Source organism: Amblyomma americanum, chromosome 1, assembly GCF_052857255.1.
Source record: "Amblyomma americanum isolate KBUSLIRL-KWMA chromosome 1, ASM5285725v1, whole genome shotgun sequence".
Lineage (NCBI taxonomy): Eukaryota > Metazoa > Arthropoda > Arachnida > Ixodida > Ixodidae > Amblyomma > Amblyomma americanum.
The window spans coordinates 22,458,042-22,467,703 of NC_135497.1; the positions used below are offsets into that span (position 1 = coordinate 22,458,042).

Here is a 9,662-nt window from a genome sequence, read left to right on the forward strand (position 1 = left end):
TCTTTCTTCTTTCCCTCCCTCCTTTATCCCTTCTTTACGGCGCGGTTCGGGTGTCCACCGAGATATGTAGACGGTTACTGGCCGTTTCCTTTCCTCAAAAAATAAACAAAACAAGTGAGCCGACGGCGTTAATAGAGTTCATTGGCGTTGACTACTTTGCAAAGGCCGTTCATTTTCACGAAAGAGAAGGCGCACAACCGGCTCGGTGGGTCAGTGGAGACCTCAACCTCGCTTTCATGTACGTGGCGTTTTTATGGAGGCCAAAGGCTAAAGCGCCCGTGTGCTGTGCGATGTCAGTGCACGTTAAAGATCCCCAGGTAGTCGAAATTATTCCGGAGCCCTCCACTACGGCACCTCTTTCTTCCTTTCTTCTTTCACTCCCTTGTCCACTGAGAGAAGTGAGAAAATTACAGAGCCATTTCCTTTCCTCAAATCCATTTTTTTTTCAACGAGAAGAAGATAAATAGTCATAATAGTTTGGTTTTTGGGGAAAGGAAATGGCGCAGTACCTGTCTCATATATCGTTGGACACCTGAACCGCGTCGTAAGGGAAGGGATAAAGGAGGTAGTGAAAGATGAACGGGAGAAAGAGACGCCGTAGCGGAGGTCACCGGAATAATATCGACCACCTGGGGATATTTAACGTGTACTGACATCGCACAGCACACGGGCGCCTTTGCGTTTCGCCTCCATCGAAACGCACCCGCCACGGTCGGGTTCGAACCCGGGAACTCCTGATCATTAGCGAGAACCAGTGAGCCACTGAGCGCCCTACCACTGAGAAGAAACAACGGTCTTGAACATCGGAATCACGACTCGATGGTCGTGGCCATTGTGGCTGCGTGTGTAATCGGCGACATGTCCGAATACGGCATCAACGCATCATAACGTATCTCAGATGGAAAATGCTCACCTGGTGCTGCAAAAAAAAAAAGTGCTTTAATTTTTTTTTATTCCGGGAAAAGGCCGTTATAAGAAAAGTTCCTTTAAACAAATGGCGATTAATATTGAAAACAAGCGACTTCACAAACTGTCCAGTCTGGAATGTTTGTGTTATAACATCTGCTCATTGGTTGACAGGTAAAGGGCTGAAGCAAGCAAAAGTTGGTCTTAGAAGAGGTCTGTTTCTTTTTACGTAAAGAATAATCTATAAACGCAATCCCAGTCAGAACAAGTGGAAGTACGATTAACATATCGAGTGTCACGTGCGTAGGCGCCGCTTTAGCAATTCTAGACGAATTGACTGACTCTGCGCAATGGAAAAAATTTACCGTGGCAAAGCAAAAAAAGAAAACAATTGCTACTACGACGCAGAAAACAAGAAAGGTTCTGAACGTTCGTGGAGCAAGAAATATATAAATACAATCAACATACGCACTTGAGATATGTGCCTATTTTTTTATATATATGGCACCTAAAGTAACAAGATTTACAGAACATTTTACATTTCTCTCACCCTTCATCCCCTCCTTATTCTGTCCTCTCAGCCCTTAGCACGAAAAGCCCTAAAATTTGAACCAGTTTAGCAAAGAAGGCTGCAGCGAGGTAGCATTTTAAATTTGTGGTTTAGGCTTTCACGCCGCCGACTAGAAAGGAGCGCCACGCCGCCGCCGTTCGAAACAGACACTCTAGTTGTGTTGCGCATGGAACGGCTAGAGCACTACAAAGCAACCTCCGATGACTGACACCAGAGCTCGCAGGCGACGCCCTCTCTGCTCAAGTCCGCAACTTGGCCACAGGACGCATGGGCTATGAGTTTGGAGCCGTCCGCGCTAATGCATTCAGGCCACATCTCTCTCGGCACCGCCACATGTATCAAAGCACGAATGAGGCGTCCGCATATCCAGGGAGCCAGTTATGCGCCCTTCCTTTGCTCAAAGCTATCTCCATCTAGAACATTGTCAACGCGAACGCCAATGAACACAGTGAACGCTGACATATTTCGCTTTGTATACCCTGGATTGGCTGAACTAATCGACTTTAATTTTTTCGATTACTATTGAACTGAATGGTCACTGCGATTTGAAGGGCCATTGGGTACTCAACACGCTTCAGCTGTTTCCTCATATACCCGCGACTACACCGTACCGAAGCAACGCTACCTGAACTCAAGAAACCTATTATTAAAAATCGCCCGCTGTCGTTGCTGAGACGCATTATTTAGAAAAGTCGAAACGTTTTCGTTGAATAATAACTAGCGTCTCAATAAGCATAGAGTTGGTCGGAGCAATAGGGGCAGTGTATCTGTTGTCAAACAAGGAAGGTTGAAACAGGTGATATGACAGAGTTCAGTCAGTAGTTGGAGGAAACCGTTGGCAGACGGCGTCTCTGGCAATATCGCGTCCGAGTCACTAGTTTGAGATGAAGCCGTACCTGTTGGCGTCGGCCTGCTGGAGGCGTCAAGTTAGGCGACGTCCTTCGTTAAGCTCCGGCTGCCGTCGCAGAAAGGGCTCCTCGTAGTTGTGGTATGACGGAGCATATGACATATGACGGAGCAATACAACACGAACGCGCAGCAGTCGGCAAAACAGATGCTATCTTATTGATGTCGATGTTGCTGTTGCCATCTTCCCCATCTTTGGCGAAACTAAACCATCTTTTCTTCTTCTGAAAAAAAAAGTGACTTTTTTTCCTCCTTGGAGTAGTCAAAATATTCTTGCGCATATAAGCACATATCCCTCTGTGAGGCAGAGAAACACGGCAGAGCAATTTAAAACGTAATTTTTCGACATGGGAATGTAGCCTTCGCGTGGTGGTCAATGTCAGCAACCCTGCCATCACAAACGCGGCATCGACGATGACAGTAGCATTAACTCAGATGTATAGAAGTGCAGTTTACGGCATTGCGGTGGTTTTAAACGCTATCTGTAAAATAAGACTACTAATATGTGTCACATATCTCCGCAAACGTTTTTCGCCGGCAGCAGCGCTGTCCATGGCAGCGCCACTGTCACCATAGTGGCAGCCTGCGTTTTTTTTTTTCGTGTTATTAATTAATTGGTTTTTGGTGGAAAGGAAATGGCGTAGTATCTGTCTCATATATCGTTGGACACCTGAACCGCGCCTTAAGGGAAGGGATAAAGGAGGGAGTGAAAGCAGAGAGGAACAAAATAGGTCCGTAGTGGAGGGCTCCGGAATAATTTCGTGTGAAATCAGTTCTAGCCGCACTCCCCGGGTTTCACCTCAGTCGCGTTGTGAGTGGGCGAGGGCGTCCACCTATAGCTTCAGGCAGCTATGCGTCTTTCCTTTTCTCAAAACCAGCAGAAGGTTTAGGGCGCGTTCAGACTTGGACATTCGGCGGCGAGAGGAAGCGGAATCCGCGGCCGCCGAAATGCTGTCTCGTTCACACTTCCCGGCCACCGCATTGCCGCTCATCGTGTGTGTGTCGTCTGCTCACGGCGTACACAGATGTGGCAAGAGGTTAATCGATGCTGTCTACATACCAAAACCTTATGCACGCTTGCGTACGCTAAATGCAGCTATTTTGTCGGACGTTACGACATTTCTAACATTCTCACTTTTTAAACTCCCAATGGCGCCATCTGGTGGTTAGAACAGGAACAATTGTTGTCAACAACTCGACGCTCCTCTTAAGCCTAAAAGAGGAAGAATCGTCACCCGAAATAAAAATTAAAGCAAATTTATCGTTAAAAAGTTTTCATAAGGGCGAGATAAGACAAAGCGAGAGACCGCTGGCGCTTTTATGGCCTGTGAACGTGCTGAAAAATGCAGTAACAGCAACGAATCCAGTCCGAAGCGAGGCGTCCTGCATCGAAGGGCGCCGCCATGTTTGTCGCCGCGGATACTCGCCTTCCTATTGGCCGACGAGATTCGGCGGATTTTTTTCCGGCGGCAGAATTCGGTCCTGGACCGATCGGCCTTCCCGCTGGGTATTCCGGCGGAATCTCTGCCGCGGAAGCGGATTCCGCTCGCTCTCGCCGCCGAATGTCCAAGTGTGAACGCGCCATTAGACTCCGTTGACTTTGAGGGACTGAAAGGCGCATAACTGGCTCCTTGGGCCAGTGGACCCCTCAATCGCGCTTTGAGGTACGTGGCGGTGGTGCCCACCTGCAAAAAAAAAAACGTACTTTCGCACAATATTTCGCGCTAAGCAATGCGAAACCGCTAGCCGTCTTTTTCTGCGCGCTCAGATCCGTTCTGCCATTTGTCGTTTTGAAACATTTTAAGATGTGATAAAAAGCAGTGTTGAACCGGGCAAGACACGGTAACTATAGTGGCGCGGAAAAAAAAAATTAAGGTGACTGAAGTTTCGCAGGCGCAGGCTCAATATATCCACCCAAGGCAATGTATACCCCGACTGCAAGACGAAAGTTGAACACAGCACGGCGCCAGACTCGGCTCTGGCTTTGCCAGTTTAAAAGAGTATAGACACATAACTTTTGGGTGCGTGCTTTCTTCTTTGTAACGAGGCGTAAAGCATTATTATGCATGGATTACCACGTGGTATTCTCCTACGACAGCTAAATAATTGGCACTCGAAGTTCTTCTGTCTCGTGCTGTTTCGGTTTCAACAGCCGTTCGACGTTCGTTGTGATTTCTGCTCTTGGTGAAGGCTCGCTTCAGCACTGTGGTGAATTGAAACAATGAAGAAGCGATTATATCGCAGTTTTTCATGCCTCACGTGACATATAACGGACTTAACCATCGTTCAGCTGTTGAAACCGAAACCGAAACATGAGAGAAAAATTCAATTATAAATTATTTAGTGGTCGTAGGCGAACACCACATCGTGATTCATGCGTAGTAGTGTCTCCCGCATCATTGTAGAGAAAGAAGCATGCCATCGAAATCAGGTGATTTAATATAAACCAAGTGTTTCAGCGACATTTCCACAAATTCAGGAAAAAAACAAGGAATTCTATATAGGAAGAATATCGTTTCATGAACAAACTTTCAATAGTTGTAGACCTCACTTATGATAAAAATCATCCGAATTAGCTCGCTAACTAAAATTTACTAACTCTTAATTAGGCAGCTTCATGGTTACTGCCAATAATGAGTTCGAAGCCATGGACAAGACGATACCGTATCATATTTTGAAACGCAAATAAACTCGATCTCTAAAGCCCTGCAGCGCGAGGAAATCGGGTACATTAGTTGCGCAGGAATCTCAAGTGCAAACGCAACGTCCGCCGGGTGCGCGTTGCAGTGACTTCGACGCCAAATTCGAACCGCGCCATGCACTTTATTTTGCTTCGTCACTCTCAAAATAATTACGACCACGTAGTTGGCGACTACTGTCTTTCTCTTTGCAGCGAGCGGCAAAACAAGCGAATATGCATGCCGCGGTGCAACAGTATCTGTCACCAGCGGACGCTGCGTTTGCACCGAGATTCCAGCGCACCTCAAAAAACAACCCGCCGCGATGGCTCAGTGGTTAGGCGCTCGGCTACTGAGCCGGAGTTCCCGGGTTCGAACCCAACCGCGGCGGCTGCGTTTTTATGGAGGCGAAACGCTAAGGCGCTCGTGTGCTGTGCGATGTCAGTGCACGTTAAAGTTCCCCAGGTGGTCGAAATTATTCCGGAGCTCTCCACTACGGCATCTCTTTCTTCTTTCACTCTCTACTTAATCCTTTCCCTTACGGCGCGGTTCAGGTGCCCGCCGACATATGAGACAGATACTGCGCCATTTCCTTTCCCCAAAAAACCAAATTTCAATATTCTTGTCGCCTCATCTTTTTCATTTCATTTCTCCATTCTGCCTGCTATCCTTTATTTCCGCTGCCCCAGCTCAGGTGCTTTAGTATCGATGGCAGATGCCGGGGCTAGCAAAAATCTTTTCCTTCCTTTCTACTAGTATTTTAAGAAAAAAAATCACTACTACCACCACCACCGCATTACCTTTATAGTTCCTGTGACTTTATTCGCGACTCCCAAACCACGCTTATCGCCTTGCGCCCTCTCTGAGTGATCTCGACAACTCGGCGAAAATTCCGATTGCCGCGGCAGTGGCTGAACTTCACGTGCAAAGCAAAAGAAATGGCACGGGACGACCTGCCAGTCAAGGTAAATATGCAAGTAAACTAAAATTCTGGTGCAGTATGAAGAGCGGAGCGTAAGCATCAGCGGCAAAGTCGCTTTCATTTAGCGTTTGTAATTGCAGATTCTATATTTAAAGCATAGCCCGGTACAACTTTGAACGTTGGATAGGAAGGCGTTCCCTAGTGAAAGGCTCGAGTCTGATGCCTGATTCAATATGTTCTCCACCCGCATGTTTGATTTCTCTCCAAGATGAATGCCTCCAAGATTTCTCTCGCAAAACACGCGCGTTTCGTTAAGCTTCGGTCTACAGCTGTTTAAAATCTTCTTTTCACTTGATGGGGCTATAACCCCACACCAACTGCTCGATGAAAATCTCACTTTCACTGACACTGATTGCTCTCGGCTCGGCTTGGTACCGGACGCTTTGGAGTCAATGCAGCTCTGTACAATTTAGACTTCAAGAAATGAACTCAGTCGAAAGCAATAGACGAAGAATAATATAATTTCGCTGCTTTTTTTTTTCTCACTGCATAAAAAGTTCCAAAATAACAACCCAGTCACTACAGCTTAGAGTGAGATCGAAATTAACATCGCTTGCCATTCTCCCTCGGCTCCAGAGACGGCTGTAGAGACATGCCCTCGGGAGGCATGTTCGACCACCTGTAGCCGGCTTCATCAGCTTCCAAAACTGCCAAGGCGGCGGCGGCGGCCTTTCACAGCACTCCAAAACATTCAGCCGGACAGGAAATGTGCTATGGGAAATGAAACCCCTGCAAAAGCAGTGCACGCCTTGTAAATCGAGTAACGTTTGGAAACCACGCGTGAACATGTTTTCTGTTCCCGCGCTGGCTATTACGCGAGGCATCCAAACGTAAAAACCTGATTCGAACTTACCGCCACGGCGCTGCGAACAGGTGGCCACCCTGTGTGGCGGGCTGAAGCACTTCCCGGCTCCAACAAAGTTGCATTTTCGCCTGCGATGTGACACAGACGACAACACGTACCATCACTGCTAATTTCTATCAATGTAGACGAGTGTTGCTGGCAGCTGAAAGGAGGAGAAAAAAGTTTTTGTAGCGGAGTATCAGCTAGGATAGAACCCGTCGCTACGGGTGTCACGTTCGGCCGGGGGCGGTGGCGCGCCTCTGCAATTCAGCTTCTAGGAGGCAGTGTCTCGAGGACGGACAGGCGGCGCCGTGTCACAGCCACCGCTCGTTGACCAGCTGCCTGGTGGAAGCCGTCGAGGCACAGCCGCCGCTTTAAGGCGCGCTCACATTAGCGGGAAAACGCGCAACGCAGGACGTTTTCCGCGTGCCGCTTCCCGCACAAGCCGGTTTTTCTCCCGGGGACAGCCTGCAGTGCCGTCCCGCAGAGCGATGGGTCCGGTACCTATTTTTCCCGTGCCGCTGACCAGAACAGCCAATGGGCGCCGACCGTGAACCGTGACGTCGGTCCCAGTTCAGTGACCCCGTCGGCGGAGGCGGAGGCTGCGCGCGTCCGGCCGGCCGGCCGGCCGGGCACTTGGCGGTTGCTTTGCTAGCATGAACATGCGACTTGAGACGGTGCAGAAGCGACGGTGCAGAAGCAGCGAACAAACAAGTAATAAGTACGTTTACCGTAGCCAACAGCTCATCGCTCGAACCAGCCATCCTCGAGACAAAAAGGGCGACGGGAGGGGAGCTAGCAGACGATCAAGACGACGACGCGAGAAACGGCTGCGCTTTCCAGTCTTCTCTGGTGTCACGTGACTACCCCCTTCTCTTTCTGCTCGTTCGGGTCCTCCCTCAGCGCCTCCTCTCTCCACATTCCAAGACAACCGCAGCGAGAAAACGCGCGCAGTGTGAGCGTCATTCTGAGGAGCTGCGAGGCAGCGTCGACGTTGACGCTGTGCCGCTGCGGGAAGCTTCCCGCTAGTGTGAGCGCGCCTTAACGCTTCCCTGTGGCCTAAAAGCGAGTGTTGGAGAACATTGATTTGTTAAGGTCGGTCAGCCCGTGCGTGGTGCGTGTGTGTAGGTGCGTAGGTTATCGAGGAGGAACTCAATGTGTTAAGCGTTTCAAAAACAAATTACTTGACGGCAGGGAACAACACAACAAGGGAAAAAACAAACGGGGGGAGTAACCGCAAGAACAATGCAAAACACGAAACGCGACAAGCAGGAGACACACAACACAAAAGTTAATCCCTCCAGTTAGGACACGAACAACAGAGGCATACAATGCATTAGATGTACAAGATACAACGTTACATAGAGAAGAAAAAAGGAAGTCTGGCGGACAGCTCACATTCGGGGGCCAAGGTGACGACTCCGGTTCGGGTCGCTGTCGATGCGGCGATGGCTCGAAGGTGCGGGCCTTGTGCGATGGAACGCGTGCCTCGGCGCGGTAATTCCGCCCTCAACGCCGCGGACACACCACCCAACCTCTTTTGCTGCCTGTTTTCTCCCGACAAAGCCTGTTATACGTCAGTGGTGCAGGCAGGGGCTTATTATTTTTCAATCTTTTTAGGTTGCACCAACTTAATATATGTCTTCTCCCGACTGTGTTCAGCTTCCCGCAACCCGCCCGGACGGGGCCAGAGGCCAGCACACAGTTTCCCTCCCATCATCGGGACGCCTTCTCCTTGTTTCTCCACGCGGTGACGACGGGTAGAGGGGACGCAGTAACCCGCAAAGCCCCCCTGGAGCGCGCCGCAGAGCCGCGCCTATATGCGGGAGGGCAGGAGAGAGCGCAAAAGACATGTCTTCTGTGACAGCCGTCGCCTAGTCGGCCAGTGCCGCACGCTCGAGTTTTGACAACCAGCGCGTCTGCACCACCGTCCTTGAAACCTCCAGACTTCCTTAGAACTTCACTGTTGGTTTGCCGATGGCCGAGCTCCCACAGAGACCTGGACGGATCACCCGCAAGCAGCCGTGCTGCGGCCTTGTTAATGCTCTACGTGAGCACTCTGCTGGTCACCGATCACGTCACCGATCCGCCGAAGTGCGCCCCCTGCTCTTGGATTCACATGGACAGCAGGGAGCAGCCGAGAGGGACCGGGCTGCGGAGGCAGAGGGGCAGGGGTGGTCGAAAAGGAAGGAAGGGGCCCCCGTGGGGGGTTGTGTGGGTGTCGGGACACTGTAGGCGAAAAAAAAAAGACGAAGGGGGAAGCAGAATAGATGCGCGAAAGGAGGGAACATAAGAGGAAAGAAACCCCGAGGGGGAACAGCAAAAAAAAAAGGAAGACAGCAGCGGGCTGCACCCCACCCATGCCACCGAAGGCCACGTCTCCTGGGGAGACAGGGACTGGACGTATCGGCCCAACGAACGGTCTCCTCCTCGGTCGGCGGCGGCCGCCGGAGCAAAACCGGAAGCTGCGTCGCCACGATCACTCTCGAAGGCGTGACGTGTATTCAGCAGCCGTCACTTAGGGAATTTAGAAGAACTTCTAAACTACCTGATGAGCACCGTGGGCCCTTTTATAAATGTTCCTCCTTCATCTTTACAAGTCAACGCGTGTGTCAACTTCATTGCCAGTGCTGCATGTCGAGCCAGGTACATCGCCTTCTGCCTCCGGAAGGGATTTATTCCCGAAGAAGTAAGTTCACTGTTCAGCATCATCAAACCGCGAACGGCCATTCTGAAACGCATTTACAGATACTTAAGATCGGAACTTTGGAACCA

General features: G+C 50.1%; 1 long non-coding RNA gene across 1 annotated transcript; it reads right to left on the reverse strand.

Annotated features, from left to right (window-relative positions):
- Positions 1-6,114: 6,114 nt before the first annotated feature.
- Positions 6,115-9,430, reverse strand: LOC144131296 (uncharacterized). The gene is made up of 3 exons (XR_013314697.1): positions 8,286-9,430; positions 6,897-7,050; positions 6,115-6,772 (listed from the first exon to the last, which is right to left on the reverse strand). It is a non-coding gene; the product is annotated as an uncharacterized LOC144131296 (long non-coding RNA).
- Positions 9,431-9,662: the final 232 nt, after the last annotated feature.